We start from the raw sequence: 20,763 nt of genomic DNA on the forward strand, positions 1-20,763 counted from the left end.
TGGCAATAAAATTCCTGAAAGTTTTCTTATCTCTATCTGAGCGGCTATGAATGTTAATGTCTGTTAAGATGATGTAATAGCGAAAGGTGTTAGAGATGTAGCGAAAGAACGAATGTGAATTGAGTGACCGGGACGAACATAAATGGTTGCTACTGTTACACATAATGATTTATAATAAAGAGCAATAATGAGATGTTCTGGTAGATTTTGGAGCGGGGAAGAATAAAGACGGTAAGGTATGTGAAGTGAGAAACCTATGGCAACGCCGCCATTGACGCGGTGGGCTGGCATTGTGCTATCGTGGCGAAGGATGTGATAGCCTGGAAGACGGCAAGTGATTTTGGGTGTGAGATGAGTTTCATTGAGGATGAAAGCATTGACTTTTCTTCAAGTAGAGGTTGTTCAAAAAGAGTTTTATGAGTGCATAATGAGCGTATGCTGAGGAATAAGAATATGAGCGCCATGATAAAAGCCATGTTTAAAATAGATTTATACTGCAGTTGTGAGTGGAGTTGCATGGAAGTGAACATAGTGACCATTATAGGTTGCATTGAAGTCGAGATTGAAAAGGCTGTTAGCGGCGTGTTGTACATGCTGTAACATGAATGGTCGTGCAAAAGGATGTACGTTTGGAACTGTCAAAGTGATGAAAGCTAACAGTTGATGAAGGGTAATAAATTGGTTGGATTCCAATGGTGTATCCACTGTTTGGTTCTGGGCGTCGTGAGTACGTAATGGTAATACTAGTTCTGATTTTGACTGTTCTGGAGTAGGTCGAGATTTACATTTATAACCAGAAGTGGGGTGAGACCTTTCGTGGCAAGTATTACAAGTAGGAACTTGTTGAAGATTAGTGCAGGTGCGAGTTGGATGAGGTCCAGTGCAGTAACCACATTTGAATTGGTTTGTGCAGCTATCAGTGGAGTGCGTGTTGTATTCCTGGCATCTTTCGCATCTAAGAGGAAGTGGTGCTGGTGATTGTGAAGGTTCGACACGATGTCACTTTTTGAAGATGAAAACACCGTTATTCAGAAGATCGTTTATCGTGTCTTGCGAAGTGGTCAAGATCCGGACCAAGTAAGTAGTCCCGTGATTATTACGAATACGAATACATTTTTTGAAGGAGTAGGCTTCTTCTCGGAGTTCTTCTTCAATCTCTGCGTCCGTTATTGATGGATTAACCTCGCGGATCACTACCGACATGGTAGGTGGTTGACGTGGGGGTGGGGGTTGTTTCTGCCTGTTACTGGTCAACGGAGATAAGATTGCGTTTTTCCGAAGATTTCAAAGCTATGTTTGTCTCGGACGGTGGTAGCGAAGTTCGCTAATGGTGATTTGATGATGAAGCCGTTTTTGGTCTCTACTATTTGAGATATCTGGAAGCGTGGTCTGTATTTCAGAATTTGTTGGAGAAGCAGCTTCGAATTCAAGTACTTGGGACCGGGACCATACTAAAATGTATACGTATTCAAAAATTATTAATATGCACGATTCAATTTGTTAAAAACAGTAATAATAATAATAATAACAATGGGTTGATTGGAATACATATTTATATTAATAGTGTCGTATAATCGTATATAGGTTTTAAAGGGGAATAAGGGTTTCATCTGCTCTGCCGAGTACAGGGGCGGGCCAAGAGCCGGGCAACCCGGGCGATTGCCAAAAGGGGGCGCCTAAGCGAGACTCAAAAAGTAAATTTTATTACGTGTTTTCTACTGACATTTTTGTTTTACACGTATGTTCTTGTAAAGTAGCATCAATTACATCATCTTTTTCCATTCCGCCATGGAAGAAGAGAGTTCCATAGTACTAGGGCGACTGTATCGACAAATGGAGACATGGCACGCAGAACGAAGACTGATATTGTTTATAGCGGACTATGTTCTTTGTGAGCTTTAACCAGGCATTGAATATTATTGGATTTTATAAATGTTACTCTTTTAAAGTGGTAGTGGAGTGGGAATAGTATATACAGCACTTACTTTTAATTTCTTATAAACGCTACCGCCACTCTAAACTGTTGGCCTTTGTTTAAAGTAGTGTCTAGGAGATATTGTTGTTTCGCTATGCACAGTTGTTGCCAAATCATTCATTTCGACAGTTATTGTGAAATCGATTAGGATTAGGATTAGGACTTTAGATTTCTGGGCTTTCGACATCTAAGGCCATTTAGCCTGTCACGTATGAGGGATGACGTCCCTCGGCGAGCACACTATCCGGGGAAAGGGGAGGAAAAAAGGATTGGGGAAGGAAGGAAATGATCGTTGACCTGTAAGTTAGGTACCATCCCGGCATTTGACTAGTATGAATGAGGAAAACCTCATTCAGAGTGTCTGGCTTGAAAAAGCTTCTTAAATAATTTTTCGACCGTGTGTCCCCATCGGGAATCGAACCCGGAACCGCTCGCACTACGCTACACAGGGCCACTTTTGTGAAATCGAATATACCACCCTGCGAAAACATACTAGTGCGGGGTTTAGAAACGGCGCTACGAAAAAAAGAAAACATTCAGCGACTACCTTTGACTTTTTATTTAGTTTTTCTTAAGTTTTGTTATGCTATTAATTATCACGCCTGAGGCCAAACGTTACAAAATTAAGAAAACAATTTCTGTGAATTATTCTAGATTTTAAGGTACTGTGTTTATGGAAGAAAAAGATATGGCTTTCTCATATAGACCTTTAAATTGACTTTTTTATGGTTTACTTACTTACTATACTTACAAAAGTTAGACCATTTCTAATACTTGATAAAACCTGCTAGTAAGCTTTAGTCTCGTAAGAATCTTCGTCATTCTACAAATTCATGTGATACGTTTATGAATGGTATGAACATCAACTACTAGGACCCACATAAAAAGGGTTGTTTATATTGCTGTTCGTAAAACACGTTCAATATATGTGAAATGTATTTATTTATATTTCATGTTATTAGAATGGGTTGTTACATAGTGGTATATATGATAGAATGGCTTGCTTATACGTATTGGTACATAAATAATAATAATAATAATAATAATAATAATAATAATAATAATAATAAGAAGAAGAAGAAGAAGAAGAAGAAGAAGAAGAAGCAGGATGAGGAGGAGGAAATAAGAGAAAAAAAGAATAGGGAAAAATCACAGATAAACCACATCAGATCATTTAGTCATAACTTAATTCCATTCCATGGGTAAAAGTGCGGGGGAGCGCGAGGGATGCCATCCACCATCTCCTAAAAATATGTACCCTCAGTTTCTGAGAAATTACAATGGGCAAAGATAGGGAGGGGGACGGCGTGACGTCATGTCGCTACCTACCTCCCCCTACTGTTTCAGATCTACTTTTACCCCTGTTCCATTCTATATCTGAAGTAGAAAACGCCTGTCTTTATACCAAATTCAGTTTGACTAAATATTTTATGAAGCACAAAATCATCTTAAGTAGTTATCGCAATTTTTCCTTCCCTTCAGGAATTTGATTTTGAAGTTGTGCACCTACTAAACTTTTTTTTATCAGCCTTCTTTCTATCTCTCTCCACGTTTTCAAAGATTACCAATGCCTTTAGGAATTCTCATGTGCAGTATTAAAAAAAAATAACTGTTAAAACCATTTCCAGTTTCCAAAGAACAGTTACTGTATGCATGTGAGAAAAGCAGACTCAAAAGACAAAATGATATTCCCGTATAGAACAATATACCAACAAAGTTCGACTCATCTTTATGTCTAGTTTCTTTTCCTAATTGTTTCATACAGCTTATATCAAAAATATACTAATATCGACTATCCCGACAAATCAAATTGTGGGAGGAAAAAAAGATCAAACGAGAAGTTATCTTTTTATATGATAACAAAATTGTATGCTCATTATACCTAGGATGAAAATTGTAAGTAAAAAGTAAGAAATATCGACCTAACGATTGAAAAAGGAGAAAATTTACGAATTTCTTCAAGCAAAGAAAGAAAAGAACACGCACTTATCCAGCGACAAGTATTTGATTGCATTTAGATGAAGGTTTCACTTTAGGAGTTTGTAGGTAATTATATTACAGTAAACTTTTAGTCGGGGCCGGACCCTGGTCGAATAATAATATTAAAAAAGTATGTTATAAATGCAACCAAGAAAGTTCTATCGCTCTTTTAACCACAACCTTCGAACATCGATATATCACCTAACACTTTTCTGGAAGATCAAAAATAGCCCTCATCAGTATCGACAGCCTTCTGCCAAAGTTCTGGAAGGCCATGGATTCCATCGACGTAGAACTTGGTGGGTTGTAAAGCGAAAAATGTATCAAGTGCATTTTGCAACTCTACTAGAGATTTGAATTGGCGTCCTCTAAGGTGATTGTCCACGGAATGATGCAGGTGATAATCGGGCGGTACAATGTACAGGAAGTATGGCGGATGCAATAGTGCTTTACATTCAAAGTGTAGAATGGTGTCCCGGATCATCCTAGGCACGTCGGGCTTAGCGTTGTTCTATAACAGGACGAAATCTTTGCGATTCAGAAGTGCTGGCTACAGAGTTTTGTGTTTTTCTTTAACATGGCTCAACTGCTAACAGTTGCATTGATGCTTTGACCAGCTGGTAGCATTTCCCGATGCACGATCAGTCCACCAAACAAACAGGAGGATAATTTTCTGATGCAGTGCTGGTTTCGGCCGTTTTGGAACCGGTTCATGGGATGATAATCAATGATGACAGCGTCTTGGAGCTTCGTACAGGACTTACTTCTCATCACATGTCAACACCCTGTCCATGAAGATAATTACTAAACTAAACAAAAAAAAGTACAGTTCTGTATATTATAAACACATTTACGAAATGAAGAAAGACACGTATTTTCATGGAGCAGTGAGAGCAGCTGATAATGAAAATAACTTATATCTTGGAAGATGTTAGGTTAAGCCGACAGGCGGTTAAAGAGAGGGAGGTAAAGATAGAGTCGATTGTATTGTCAAAGAATGGGAATTAAAATTGAATTTTTAAAAGGGTTTACATTCATTATAAAAAGTACAATATACACAGACATTATAATTTTATGAATGTATTAACGAAAATGATTAGGGGAAATTCAAAGAAGTAAAATTACAGTAGAACATAAGCAAACGTAACTGTGAATACGTTACAAAGTGCATTTAAGTACTGAGATATTATTCTGGAAATTTGTGTAATTACGTAACAATAATTTAGTGTCTCTGGATACTGCACTCGAGGACAGATGTCCTCTTTTTACCCTCCCTTTTGCTACGCCACTTTATATCACACCATACAAAGCCATAGCTCTGTATATCATTTTTCCAGTAATTTAATGATATCTCAATACATTTTGTTATAGAATATAAAACTAAAATCTTTACAGCCAGACAAACAGGGAAAATAGATTTCAATTTAAAGGACAGCAAAATAATAAATTGCAGCACTTATCTCCTATCTTTTCCAATGTATTTTATAGGGGCTAACAATTTTCACAATTATTGAATAAGTTTGAAAAGACAAATATTCAAACTTCGTTCAAAGATTTATAAATTGTATAAATTAAAACAATAATTAGAGAGTAAATTGTGTACTTATATGATAATTTATTCTTTTTTATTTTTGAGAAAATCTTATGGTTGGAAGTATGCTTCTGAAAAGTTAAATTAATTACTTTATGCAATGAATGAAATCGGTTCCAGGCACTTCAGAATAGAGCATGCAGGCACACCGGAATCTTGTAGCTTCAGGAAGATCTCAAAATTTGCCAAATGTAGAAAATGCCAAGACCATAATAGAAGGCAGAGGCACCCATAAGCCATACTAAAGACCGACAGCACCAGCTGAGGAACAGGAACACGTGACAACTTTAGTCCTTTGAGAACTACTACGTATACACAAAGACAGACAAACTAACAGCACCAATAGAAGGCGAGGGCATAAGCTCTGTACTTCAGCACAAAATAAAACGGTATGAAAGCCCAAATTAAAGTTAAGTTAATGAATAAAACAAAATAATATTTACTGCACGGAATATTCTTTGTTGTCTTTTGACAAAGTTTGAATATTCAATTTCTCCTCATATTCAATCTCCAAAAGATTGAAAATTGTTTGTATATACATTTTCCTTGGTAAAATCTTTTTATGGAGCTTCGTTACGAATTCTGAGAAAATATATAGAATTACACCTGAAAACCAACTCGAACCAAACTAAAATGTGAATCTTTTTAATATTGGATTATAATGTTGCAGTGTTCTTCCTGTTCTTTGGATAAAATGGGTTTCACAAGACTATAGATCAACGACAAAATTGCTGCAGTGTTTTGCTGCTTTAAATCTTCGATGTTTCGAACATCTTCAAAATCGCATAAGAGGTTAGTTTTTTTTTTTTTGCTTTCAGTATGTCATAATGTAATAAAAAATGAATGAAAACAATTAATATTGCTAATTGGCTGCTTTCTCTAGCTTCAATTCCTGAGCTTTCCGAATCGATTAAGTCCTCATATGGACCTACCTAATTTTTTGGTATATATCAAAACTATAAACAAATGTGTTTCATAAACTAATTTTCCCAAGGATTTTTCTTTAGTTCACACAGAGAAAAAAACATATGTGTCGTACGTAAAATTGTAGGTCATATGGTTAATCACGTAGTTTTTGAACTTAATGTACAGGTATAGGTAACATCCTGCAGAAAATATATAACTGAAAACATGTGTTATATAATACTTTCCGTATAAGTGTTTCATCTATACCTATTTTTCGTATGAAACAAAGAAATGTATACAGGGTGGCCCATTTTAATCTTTCCACGGAAATATCTCGAAAACGGTTCAACATAAATGACCCAAACAAAAACTCGAAAAGGAAATGCCATAGATCACATTGAACAGTGTTGTTGCGGTGTCTCCCCAGGGCCGTTCTTCAGGGGGGGGGGCAGAGTCCAACTTTAAAATTTTAAATTCAAACATGGATCGAGTGATACTTCGTTCGATAGATCTTTAAAAATTAAAAAGCGTAGTGCCAAAAGATTTTTCATATCGGTCACTGTATTCAAAATGGCCGCTAAGAAATGGTGCCTGTATCAGATAAAACGTCCAGTATCACTAACATCGAAAGTGTTGAACATAAATGAACCAAACAAAAACTCAAATAGGAAAGACCATGGAGCACATCGAATGGTATTGTAGCGGGAGTTTTAAACTTTAATCTGTTAAATGTTAAAAATGTTAAATGGAAACATGGGACGGGTGATACCTCGTTCGATAGTTCGTTAAAATCTCGTTCGTTTAAAACTAAAAAGCTCTGCGATAAAAGATTTCTCATATCGGTCACTGTATTCAAAATGGCCTCCAAGACATGGTTCCTGTATCAGATAAAGCGTCCAGTACCACTTATATGATAAATGAACGAGCAAAAACTCAAATAGAAAAGGTCATGGGTCACATCGAATGGTATTGTCACACTATCCCCCCGGGGGAGGGGGCAAAGCCAAAATCAAAATTTTAAATGGAAATATGGGGCGAGTGATATCTCGTTCATATTGCAAAAACTGCAATGTTCGAAATTTTGTTTTGCATTTCAGTTGATTGATTTTTACATGAAATCATTGCATGCAATAAAAATGGAAGGTACCATTTAACAAGAATTTTACCATTTTTTCTCATTACAGAGACATTTATCTCTTATAGAAACGCATTTCAGATACTTTTGTTGCGTAGATTCAATTTCCAAAAACTAAGGTTCTCATTTGAATTTCACCATTCGTTCCCACTTCAGAGAAGAGAGGTTGCAAGGATAATTTTCTAGGAATTAGATTTTCTCCTTTGCATTAAACCACTTTTATTTTAATCATCTTTTTTTCTGCTGCATCGTTCTCCAGTAATTGAATAATAAATACCCTCTGTGATTTCCTATAAGAGTTTTATTCTGTTCATTTATCGTTTTATTCTGTTCCAATCGTTTTCATATTAGTGGTACTGGACGTGTTATCTGATACAGGGACAATGTCTTGGCGACCAATTTTAAAACGGTGATCCATATGAAAAATGTTTTGCCACAACACTGTTTAGTGTTTAAAGAAATATCACTCGACCCATGTCCCATTCAAAGTTGGGCTCTGGGTCCTCATGAAAGGTGGCTCTGGCAGGCACAACGATAACACCTTTCGATGTGTCCCATGGAATTTCCCATTTGAGTTTTTCTTTGATTCATTTGTGTTGAAAAGTTTTCGAGATATTTTCGTGGAAAGATTAAAATGGGCCACCCTGTATAGGCGGTTAGGATCTCATATACAGATGTATGTATGTAACATATAGTGGACATAGGTAACATACGTATTGGTATGTAATATATACTACGGATGGCTGTCAGATGTCAGATATGCCCATGGCCGGATTTAGGGGGTGCAACGGTGCACGTGCTCCCCCTTCGCTGTAAACACATACTACTTAAAATGAGAAACTGGCAGTGAAAATAGCAACTCTCTGAAACTTAATGCCTTGATGTTCCCTTTTGAGGCTTAAAAGAAAGCGGAGTTTACCGAAAGCAGTAGTTTAAGTCGATTTTCTGAATGTTGAAGGAAAAGAATTCACCAAGTAAAACAATATTCCTCATTCACACCACAAATAGCTAAGGACAGTATAAACATTCAAATTTTATTCAAATTGAGTGGTAATTATTGGTGCACTTCCGTCCGAAAATCCTGGATCCGGCCCTGGATATAGCATGGTATAACATCTAGGCGGGAAAATGGCAGTATGTATTTAACATGAGTATAACGAATGCTCCATAAAGATTTTTGTAGTATACATATGGGTTCCGTATATTTGTACAATATACCGCTTGTCCGAATAATGGATTTTTTCTCAGTGCAAATATGTACACTGACTATAAAATCCGTGCTAAGTGCCCAAATGAAAATGTTGAAACAGACCAGATTTTACTTCAGTACTGAGGAACATATACCTACGAGCATTCTTCTGGGGACTATTTGGATTTACTTCCACAGTGAATACTCGATAGCCTGTTTTTCACTGAACAGTGTTAGGCACATAGGCCACATTTGGACATTAAACTGAACTTTTTCATTTTTGGCACTTAGGATGGATTTTATATTCAGTCTACATATGTTTGAGCCTATCTTGGAATACTCAAAGTTTGGATCATGTAAGTATTCCATATTGGGAAAGTCACTATTCTAAACATTAATCTTCCTTCGCACACGCACGTGAAACTTCCACAAACTTAATATTCATGTCCTTAAAGAAACGTACATACGCAACTAAAATTATATGAACTCAATTACGATACATATTTATTTCAGCAAAAATACAACGAGACACTGGAACTCGCGAAAGACTACCTCAACACAAAATAATCACTGTGAGCGTAAATAACGTTTCCTTGCTAGTGGTACAAAACTAGATAGCGGAAGACTAGGTCTTCAAAGTGACAAAAATTTCACACGATAGTTATCATCATCATAGGTATTCTGCCATTATTGGCAGGTCACTGAGAAGCTCCTATGCTCCACGGTCTTCAGCTAATCTCTTGGTCTTTACATACGATTTTTCTGTTTCGATATTGTCCATTAATTATAATCTCCTTTGCTCGCCCCCTCTCTTACCTACTCCATACCCTCTAGCACGTCGCTCATGATACTATTATTTCTTAGCCAATGTCCCAATGAGTTTCTCTTCTTCTTTTTAATAATATCTAATAATTTTTATTTTTTCCTCCGGCATTTCTGAGACTCTCTATTTTGTTTTCCACTCCTCCCAGCTAATTCTCTCCAATCTTCCTCACAGCCACATTTCGAAAGCTACCAATCGCTTTTCGTAATTTTTGCGTAATGTCTGAATTTTTTACCCAAACATTGAAAATTTCACGATGCATTTTATGTCTTTTCTCAACTCTCTATTCAAGGCACCACAAAATAGACTTTTCTTCCTTCTTAAAGGATTCTTTCGCCATTCCTATCCTTGCTTTTATTTTCCGTTCACAGTTCCTGTCATCACTAATAATACTACCCAGATATCGAAAATTAGTCACCTGTTCTATTTTCTCCCCTCCTACTTCTATATTTGACAGTGACCACCTCTTTCCAATCACCATGACTTTTGTCTTCCAAACATATTTTCATCCTATATTCTTTACAACCCTTCATCAAGTTTTCTAACATCTTATTGATTTTATCTTGAGATTCTGCATCAAGCGCCAAATCATCTGAAAACCGTATACACCTAATCATTCTACCTCCTGGTGAAATGCCGTCTTCATTATGTAGGCTCTTTTTCACTCTCTTGTAGACAGATATTAATTATTGGCGAGATATTATGTACGCTCTTCTTCACTCTCTTGTAGACAGATATTAATTATTGGCGAGACATTATGTAGGCTTTTCTTCACTCTCTTGTAGACAGATATTAATTATTGGCGAGACATTATGTAGGCTCTTCTTCACTCTCTTGTAGACAGATATTAATTATTGGCGAGACATTATGTAGGCTCTTCTTCACTCTCTTGTAGACAGATATAAATTATTGGCGAGACATTATGTATGCTCTTCTTCACTCTCTTGTAGACAGATATTAATTATTGGCGAGACATTATGTAGGCTCTTCTTCACTCTCTTGTAGACAGATATTAATTATTGGCGAGACATTATGTAGGCTCTTCTTCACTCTCTTGTAGACAGATATTAATTATTGGCGAGACATTATGTAGGCTTTTCTTCACTCTCTTGTAGACAGGTATTAATTATTGGCGAGACATTATGTAGGCTCTTCTTCACTCTCTTGTAGACAGATATTAATTATTGGCGAGACATTATGTAGGCTCTTCTTCACTCTCTTGTAGACAGATATAAATTATTGGCGAGACATAGCATTCCTATCCAACTCCTGTAGCACATAACTAGGAAAATAATAAGATATTTTACATTAAGAACATATTCTATTTTTGGTGAACCTACACTATTATTTTTTAAATGCGAGTAGTAAGAAGAATGTTGAATGTAGAAGAATGAATATATATATATGATGATTCTAAACAACGCCGACAACGTTTGGGAGGTGATTCTTGACACTAAAATAAGACGAAAAGTATAGACCAGTCTGGGTGCACAAACGCTTCCTTTCGGAGTTATAGGCTGCCAAAAACATGAAAAAAATGAAATTTAAACGTCTGTAACATGCTTGGCTTCTAGTGAATTCTATAAATTCAACGGAGGCCAGCACCGGATTATTAATAGATATCGTGGGAAGTATAATACTAATTTTAAAGCATCAATTTTATTAACTTGAAAAAAAATTTGCTTTTTTATACACGTTAAACAAATAGTGAAAATGTAACGAAGAACAACAAGTATAAATATGCAATATCGAAATAGTAATTTAAATAAGGTATCCTTTCTATAATCTAAACCATAAATTTCGTGAAGACTCAAGACTAATAACAAGTTTAATAATTTTGAATGTGAGCACAAATGATCAGTTTGCATATGACCTCGTGGCAGGTTAAATTTAGAAGGTTAATATAGACCAAATTATATATTTCCATGAGACCTTAATATGCCGGGATGATACCTAAATACTTTCTTTTCCATTAACATTTAATCTAAATAAAATTTAAGAATTACATTTTATATATTATATCCGTGACTAGAAGTATATTATTTCATGACTATACTCCTTACCTGCGAAATCCAAAGTGAGGCAAATTCGTCACGGCCCGGCTTAGTTCCCGACCTGGTACCGAAATTGCCCACCAGATGGTAGCTCACTTCAGACATAGGCCTGTCAATTATAGATTATCTCTCCCTCTATGTAGTTTTTATCCTTTGCGCTCTTACAAATGTTCTTATACAAAATACATACAAAAATACATTTATTGGGACTATTACGTTACATAATATATCCTACCCTTCTCTCTCTATAGGATATTAACCTTACTACAATAGAAATAGTCCACAATAAATGGTATATGAATTGTTGACTAATAATAAATTCTCTACTTACAGTTTTCCAGAATCTTACAATAAACTACCCTCTTACATATTACATCTTATTGCCATGCCTGCTTTACAAAGAATTAGGAGGATATGGTATACTTCTCTCTGCAAAGAAAAAAAATAACAACCAGAAAATATCTAACAATGACTACAAGGTAACATATACATATTAAGATTCATTATTGTTATCAACATAAGGTTTAATATGATTTATATGTCTTTTAATGATAACACTAGGTTGATCACATTTCCTTAACCAAAGGGTGTTTAACGTAGGTTTATTAATGACCTCAAATGGCCCATAAAATAAGGGGGATAACTTAGGCGTGTAATGTTTAATTAATGAAGCCTTTTGAAATTTCCTAACCAATACTTTCTGACCTTCCGAATAATTACAAGGTTCTCTATTTTTATTATAACATTTCTCCCTTCTACGCCATGCTTTATCAATGTTGGTGATGACTCTCCTCAACCTTTCTTCTTTATCCTGTGCTTTAGTTAACTCGTCGAAGTCTATTTCCCACAACACGTCCAGAGGTGTATAAAGTTTCCTTCCAAGAAACAATTCGGATGGCTCGTATCCCGTACTCTCACTCTTACTGATGTTTAATGTGAATTGGATTCTGTCCAACAGTTGAGCCCAATTATTTTGATGTTCATTACAATAAACACGGAGCATGTTTTTAAGCACTCTGTTCACTCTTTCACAAAGGTTACTGCTAGGATTGTACGGAGCTGTACTCACATCCTGGATACCTAAACTGAAGAGAAATTGCTTCATATGATGACTACAGAACACTTGAGCACGATCATGAATGATTTTCTGAGGTTGTCCAACTAACATGAACAACTTCATTAAGTGTTTGCATATAACCTTGGAATTCAAGGAACGCAAAGGTTGAAGCATGACGAATCGTGATGCTGCGTCCGTAATAACGAGAATATGACGATAAGGTCCAGAATTTGGAAGCTGGCCAACGGTGTCTAAATACTAACTGTTGTTTGGCGTAGTAACTTTCCTACTGTAGTAGACTCCTTGTTTTTTTCTGTTAGTGTCCTTGCAGAGTTGACATCGCTGACATCCTTTCACGTATTCTCTGACGTCACGGTATAAGGTCTTCCAGGTACATCTAGAGGCTATTTTCGCTATCGTTTTGGAATATCCAGCATGAAATCCGCCCATCTCATCACTATGGAAATATTTCATGATAGAATTCACCATTTCCTTAGGGATGACTATCCTCCAACCATGGTTTCTTCTGCCTCGGGTCTTTTTCATTAAGATTCTATCCTTAAGACAGAATTCATCCGCCCTTTGGCCTCGCCGCACTTCTTGGATAATATTCCGCACTTCAGGATCTTCCATTTGATGTTCCTTTAACGGTTTGCTAAACAAGGGTGAACTCCAAAAATTGGCGAAACTAAGGTTGACTGGTTTCCCTTCAAATTCTTCAATTTCATTAACTGAAGGATCATTAGTATAGAATTCCACACCATTGTTCGTGCGCGAAATAAAATCAGCTAAAACGTTCTGCTTACTGCGGAGATAAACAACCTTGAAGGAATATTTAGATAGTTTTTCAATTAATGTACCATACTTACGTTGACGCTTATGATTCCGTAACAACCACGTGACTGATGAACTATCACAAAAAACAGTAAATGGTTTTATAAGATACATTTCAAATTTTTCAATAGCTAGAAGAAGAGAACGTAATTCAAGTTCGTATATGCTTTTAGACCAATCTACTGAAGAAATATTCTTAGAGAAAAATGATACGGGTCTAAGAAGGCCGTCATCATCATATTGAGAACGTATAGCCGAATGTTTCTTGTAAGTGCTATCTACATGAATGACAAAGGATTTATTCATGTCTGGTAAGTGTAATACAGCATGTTCAACAAATGCTTGCTTAATATTATTATAGGCTTCATCTTCCCTCTCACCCCAGTTGAATTTAATTTTATTGGATCTTAAATAGTGAAGAGGTTCCATGATTTCCGCATAATCTTTCACGTATTTTCGTAAATAATTAAAATACCCATAGATACGATTTACTCCTTTCTTATTTTTGGGTTTAGGTAATTTAAGAATAGTGTTAATCCTTTCCGGATCAATTATAGTTTCTCCCGCTTCAAATTCATAACCTAGGAATTTGATTTTAGTTTGAAAAAATTGTTTTTCTTTTTGAAACTGTAATTCCCCATTTTCGAAAACGTTCAAGAATTTCCTCTAATACTCTTTTATATGTTTCAATATCTGAGGCATGAATAAGGAAATCATCTTGAGAAATTTCAAGATTTTTACCTACTAAGTCCCCAAAGATTTTATACATGAAACTAGCAAGAACATATGGGCTCAAACGAAATCCCATTGGGAGAACTAAATGTTCTAGTAAACGGTTAGGTGTACAAAACGTAGTATATTTTCTACTACTTTCAGAGATAGAGAATTGATAGAAACTTTTCTTTATATCTAATCTTCCGAAAATGGTATCCTTTCCTAAATTCGCTATAGTAGCCTCTACATGCGGGGATGGATAACTGTTAACCCTTACTTTCTTATTGATTTCAGAGTATGCTATAACAAGTCTAGGAGTACCGTCCTTATTATGGACTAGAAAGCACGGTGACGAATAGGGAGAGAAATCGACCTCACGAACTACTCCCTTGTTAATAAGCTGATTTGTACCAAGATGGCGTCAAGCTCGAAGTCGATGCAAAGTGGTGCTCTTATTGTTTACCTTTTTTTGGTGGTTGTGTGTAGTGTTTATGTGCGTGCTCTACTGTCTTCATGTAGTATCGGTGCTGTGACTTTCCCAAGTGAAGCATTGCCAATGAAACATGGACTGAAGTGTAGTGGAAGATCATTTCATTTTATTGCTGCTGCCTTCATACCAAGAGGACCGCCATGTGCTCTCTCTGGTACTGCTAACAATGACGGAGGAACTACCAGTGATTTTGTGCCAAGGTATGAGTCAAAAGCAAAAAAACAGTGCCTCATTCTCGTTTGTTTTATCCTCCTTTGTGGTGATATTCACGTAAACCCTGGCCCACCCTGTCCATATTACACCAGTGCTTTATCAAAATTATATATATATAATTTATTATCAAAATGTTCGTAGCATTAAAAACAAATTACTTGAGTGCTCATTGAACCTAGGCGAGATAAGGGAACTGGATTGTTTCGCAGTGACCGAATCGTGGCTGAATGAATCAGTGAACGACAGTGAAATTAGCTTTTCTAATAATTTCACCATTTATCGTAAAGACCGCATAACTCGTGGAGGTGGAGTGATGATTTGTGTAAATAATAAGTGGAAGAGCAAGAGAAGACTGGATCTCGAACGGGATTGTGAACTTATTTGGGTGGAAGTATTTATTGCAAAGCGTCGTTCTATGTTTATTGGGTGCTTCTATAGGCCGCACAAGAACACCCCTCAGCACATCTTAGAAGCTTGCCATGACTCACTGTTACATGCGTTGTCACACGGTGACGTCATCCTATTGGGTGATTTCAACCTTTCTATCACGTGGCAGGACAGCAAGCATGGCGTCGCTAAAGATGGAAACGACAGTTATTTCATGGACAATTTTATTCATGGACTTGGTCTAGGTCAACATAATATGCATAATACCCGCAATAATAGCAATCTTGACTATATTCTCTCTAACTTAGAACCTCGTTGTGTTGTCCCATGCAGAAATCTTTTTCCCTCGGATCACGATTCCTTGGATGTTTCTTTCGATTTCCTCACCTCCACTACTACAAACCAGCCCCTCAAAAGTAGGTTACAAATTCTTTGGAAGAAAGCCCCCTTGGGTGACATCTGCCGGGCTATTGAACTGTTTCCTTGGTGTTTGTTAGAGGTAGGAACTGTTGACGACGCTGTGGACTTATTTACATCTGTTGTCCACTCAGCCATAAAGGACTTTGTGCCGGTGAAAGCATCATAATCGAACAGGTTTCCGGTCTGGTACGACAATGAACTTCGTGACCTTCTTAAAAACAAAAAGCTTGCCTGGACTCTATGGAAATCACATCCGAGTGACTACACATACAAAAACTTTGCTAGAATTAGAAGTGTTGGCAAGAAGGTACAGCGGCGTAAATATTTTGAATACATGGACTCAATTGGTGATTTTACTGTTAGTAACCCTAAAGTCTTTTGGTCTGTAATTAAATCTAGAACAAAATCTCCGGGCATACCGGCAACAGTTCAAGATGAAAATACTGTAGCGAGTGATGATCAAAGACCAGACCTCTTCAATAACTACTTCTGCAAAACATTTACTTTTCTTCCCTCTACAACCCATCTCCCCCCTCTCCACCCCATCTGTTCGGACACCTTATCCATTCTCTCTACCACCCCGGGCGAAGTTCTGGCTCTCTTGCTATCGTTATCTCCACATAGATCACTTGGACCCGATAAAATTAGTCCTCTCTTTCTCAACAAAACTGCTTCAGTTATTGCGGTTCCTCTATCTATCTTATTCAATAGATGCTTCAAGGAAGGGTATTATCCCACCAGTTGGAAACTAGCTCACGTGACCCCAATATACAAATCAGGACTTAAAGATCACGTATCCTCCTATAGGCCAATATCTCTTCTTTCTGTAATATCAATTATCTGCGAAAAAATAATCAAAGACAGGCTACTTAAATTCACCTCACCTTACATCCATAGTTCTCAGCACGGCTTTCTACCGAAAAGCTCAAGTCTCTCAAACTTAAGTACTCTTCTTTCCTGTGCAGTCAATTGTATGAATAACAATACTCAATTAGATGTTATCTACTTTGATCTCTCGAAGGCCTTTGATTCTGTCAGTCACATTCATCTTCTTCATAAACTCTCCAATAGATTTAATGTACATGGCAAATTTCTCTCTCTAATCACAAGCTTCTTGAATGACCGTAAACAGAGAGTTGTTCTTTCACGGGCGACTTCTAACCCTCAACCCGTGATCTCAGGGGTGCCTCAGGGGAGTGTACTTGGGCCTCTGCTGTTTGTCCTGTATATGGATGATCTCTACATGCACTTATCAGCTCAACCTAGTGGCCTTCTGCTTTTTGCTGACGATTGTAAGTTATACAGAGAAATATCGTGTCTCCATGACACAATTGTTCTACAGAAAGACATAAATTACCTTACAGGCTGGTGTGAAATGTGGCACTTGAAACTCAACAGTAAGAAATGTGACAGTATTACTATTACTTTAAAAAAGTCTCCTGTCCCCTCCACATACCATATCAACGATTCCTTTATCACACATTCTGCTAGTCATAACGATCTTGGTGTCATCTTTGATTCAAAACTCACCTTCTCTGACCACATATCCTCAATACTAAAGAATTCAATGCGCATGTTGGGACTTCTTTATCGATTCACCGAACTACGCACTGTTTCCTCATTAGCAACTTTTTATAAGACTTTAATAGCGCCCAAGATCGAATACTGCTCTCCCATATGGGCCATGGCAGCACCTACACATCTCTCCAGACTTGATTCTGTTCTCAATTTCTTCATCGCTATAGTCCATTTTCGTGTTCCCGCACTTCGAATATTATCTAAGAAGGATCTCTTGCGACATCTTAATATTCAGACTCCTGAAGTACGCAGAATTATCTCTGACCTGAAATATCTACATAAAATAGTTAATGGAAGCTCAAGATCGGAAATATTACTTCAGGAACTATCCTTACGTGTCCCTTCCCGCATCACCCGGAATACCCACCTATTCCATCTTGCCCGTCCTAGGTTGGCTGTTATACAGAGGTCTCTTTTTTATAGAATACCAAACTGTTATAATCAAGTAACAACTGATGTGGACATTTTTTCGAGCTACCCAGTGTTTGAAAGAGCAATTAAACGAGCTTTGACGGAATAGTTTTACTTTTACACTCTTTTTTCTATGCTGCTGTTATTGTTGTCTTGTTTTTTCTTTCTTTTGTTAGCATGTCCCTGTGTAAAATGGCAAAGTTATGCTGTATCTGGGAATTTGTTCAATAAATAAATAAATAAATTATATAGTTATTAAGAGCCTTAAGTTTAGGGCCTGTAATTTGATATGGTGGGAGACGTACTGGAGTTTCATCCTCCATTTCTATTTCATAAGTGAACCCCTTTATTGTCCCTAGTTGTTCAGTGATGACGTCACTGTATCTTTCACAAAGATTTTCAACATAACATGGTAAATCTGGGTATTGTTCTACAAGTTTAACTGAAAGAGAGGAAGTATTATCAAAATTACAATTGTCAGAATCACATTCATCATATATGTCATTAATGCTACTTGATTTATTATGATAATAAACGAGGTATTCACTACCTGGTTTCTTTGTTGTGGCCTGGTCCTCCGTTCCACCGGAATCTGCTTCCATAAAGGTACAGTGCTGTTTCTGCTGGGCACCTTGTTTATTTGTTTTTGGTTTCCAGTGTCCTTCCCGAACGATCCTTTGTCCATTGCGCCTCTCTCTAGAGTGACTCCGGACCGCATCGGAGACGCTGGAATGATATATAGGACGAGTAGTTTCCATTGGTGATAAATAATCCCTCCATAATAGAGGAACAGTAACATTCTTCTGTTCTATTATAAATTGTTTGGCACTCAATTTGATATCAGCTTTCCATTTTAAAAGAAAGTTATTTCCTAACAACAAATCGAAATGTGGAGAGTTTTTATGATGTAAAATGTTTCACTGAAATCACAACCTTGAATTGAAAATTTAATTTCTGTGTTCTCATGTAGTTCAACCAGATGACCATCAACATTGTTAGTCACTAATTCTGCTGAAGTAGGTTTTATAGGAACACGACACATAATTTGACGTAAGTATTTTCTGCTTATCAAATTGATACTAGAAGCTGTGTCCAATAAACAAGAGTTTGTGATGACCGCAATTAGCACTATAATGTATAATATTTGTTTATCACGCTGCATATTAATTAATGTTTTCGAAGGTGGCACTGATGTACGCATAGTTTTTCCACTAACACAGAACCGCTGAGTATGTCCATAACCAGCACATTTATAGCATCTAATAAGGTTACGTTTTTCAGTTCGCAAGCCAGAAATTGTTTTTGAAATTTAGAATGATTTTGTGATTCTTCAAAAATGTTCGGTATATTTATAGTAGGTGGCATTGTTTTAAGGGACATATAATCTCTTTGATATTTAACAAAATGATCGTAAGTTTGCGCTATGGTCAACAATTCAGAAACTGAAGAAAGTATGGCTTCCCCAAAACAATTTTGGTATATTTCTGATAAAACCAGACTGGTTACAATATTACAAAATATTTGTTCAGTGTATGTCATACCAAGAACATTGGCAACACTGATTTTCTCTTGGAAAAATGTTCCAAGTTCTTCCCCATTATTCATTAATCGGTAGAAGAATTTTCGTACGTATTGTGTACGACCTACTGTGGATATATATTTACATAGCAAATTAGTACAAATTTCCTCCCAATCATTACAACGTGTAAGTAAAGAATGAAAGGTTCTGTTAAATTCACCCCTCGTTTGGGTTAAACTTGCTACCAAAATAGCTTCCAATTCTAAGTCATACCTTCTTATGAGCTCATCTAACCTAACCAGAAAGATGAAACAAGAATGGCTATCTGTGCCATCAACTATAGGTAATGACTTAATTTGTTGTTCCAATGAACGGAAAACACTTTGTCCTAGCAATTGATCAAAATTGCATTGAATAGCAGGACGTGCCATATTTGGCTGCATTAAGTTCATCTGTGCCAGTGAAGGCGGAATTCTACTTTCATTATTGATGTACTGTTTACACTGCGTTTCATTTTCATTCCTATAAGACACAGTTCGTTCATTTTTCATGAACTGATCCTGTACATGTACATTGGGAGTACCTTTATTATGTTTTGAAAAATAGATGTTACGCTGATGTACATCTGTGCCTTGTCCAAGATTATTTTGGCCTACAGACTGTACATTCACACCACGTCGCATCGGAACCTTAGTCCAAGATACATTTGATTGGTACAGACTGTACATTCACACCACGTCGCATCGGAACCTTAGTCCAAGATACATTTGATTGGCCTACATAAGGTTTACCTGCACCACTAATATTGCCACAACGTGGACATGGGTACCTAATTGTCTGTGAAAAATGTTCACTATTAAATGGATCACTCGGAGCTTGTACATTTTGTTCAGAACAGTATTGTTCTCTAAATGAGTGTGCATTAAATTCTGCACCATATAATCCACTGGCTCTGTGTGCAGTTTGTTCAGCACGAAATGGCTCCCGTGAACCTCGTGCATTCAACTCAACATTAAGTGGCTTTTTAAAAACTTGGGCGTTTGGGTAACCCACACCAACTTCATTTTCAGTTTCAATAGTTAAATTCACTTTTATCACTTGCATTACTCTCAGTTACCTCTTCATTATCAGAGAAAGAAATTAGGTTATGTTCACTCATGTTTTACACTTAATAAAATCTCTAAGGTGCTCACAACTTTCAATGATTTTTTTTCCCCACACGATATCTCATCTCTGTAATTTTTGTGCTTGCCCACTTGATGGACTTTGGATTTCGCAGCCTTATAAATTATGTAACATGCTTGGCTTCTAGTGAATTCTATAAATTCAACGGAGGCAAGCACCGGATTATTAATAGATATCGTGGGAAGTATAATACTAATTTTAAAGCAACAATTTTATTAACTTGAAAAAAAATTTGCTTTTTTATACACGTTAAACAAGTAGTGAAAATGTAACGAAGAACAACAAGTATAAATATGCAATAT

This window comes from Thermobia domestica, chromosome 8, assembly GCF_964235325.1.
Source record: "Thermobia domestica chromosome 8, izTheDome1.hap1.1, whole genome shotgun sequence".
NCBI classification, from domain to species: domain Eukaryota; kingdom Metazoa; phylum Arthropoda; class Insecta; order Zygentoma; family Lepismatidae; genus Thermobia; species Thermobia domestica.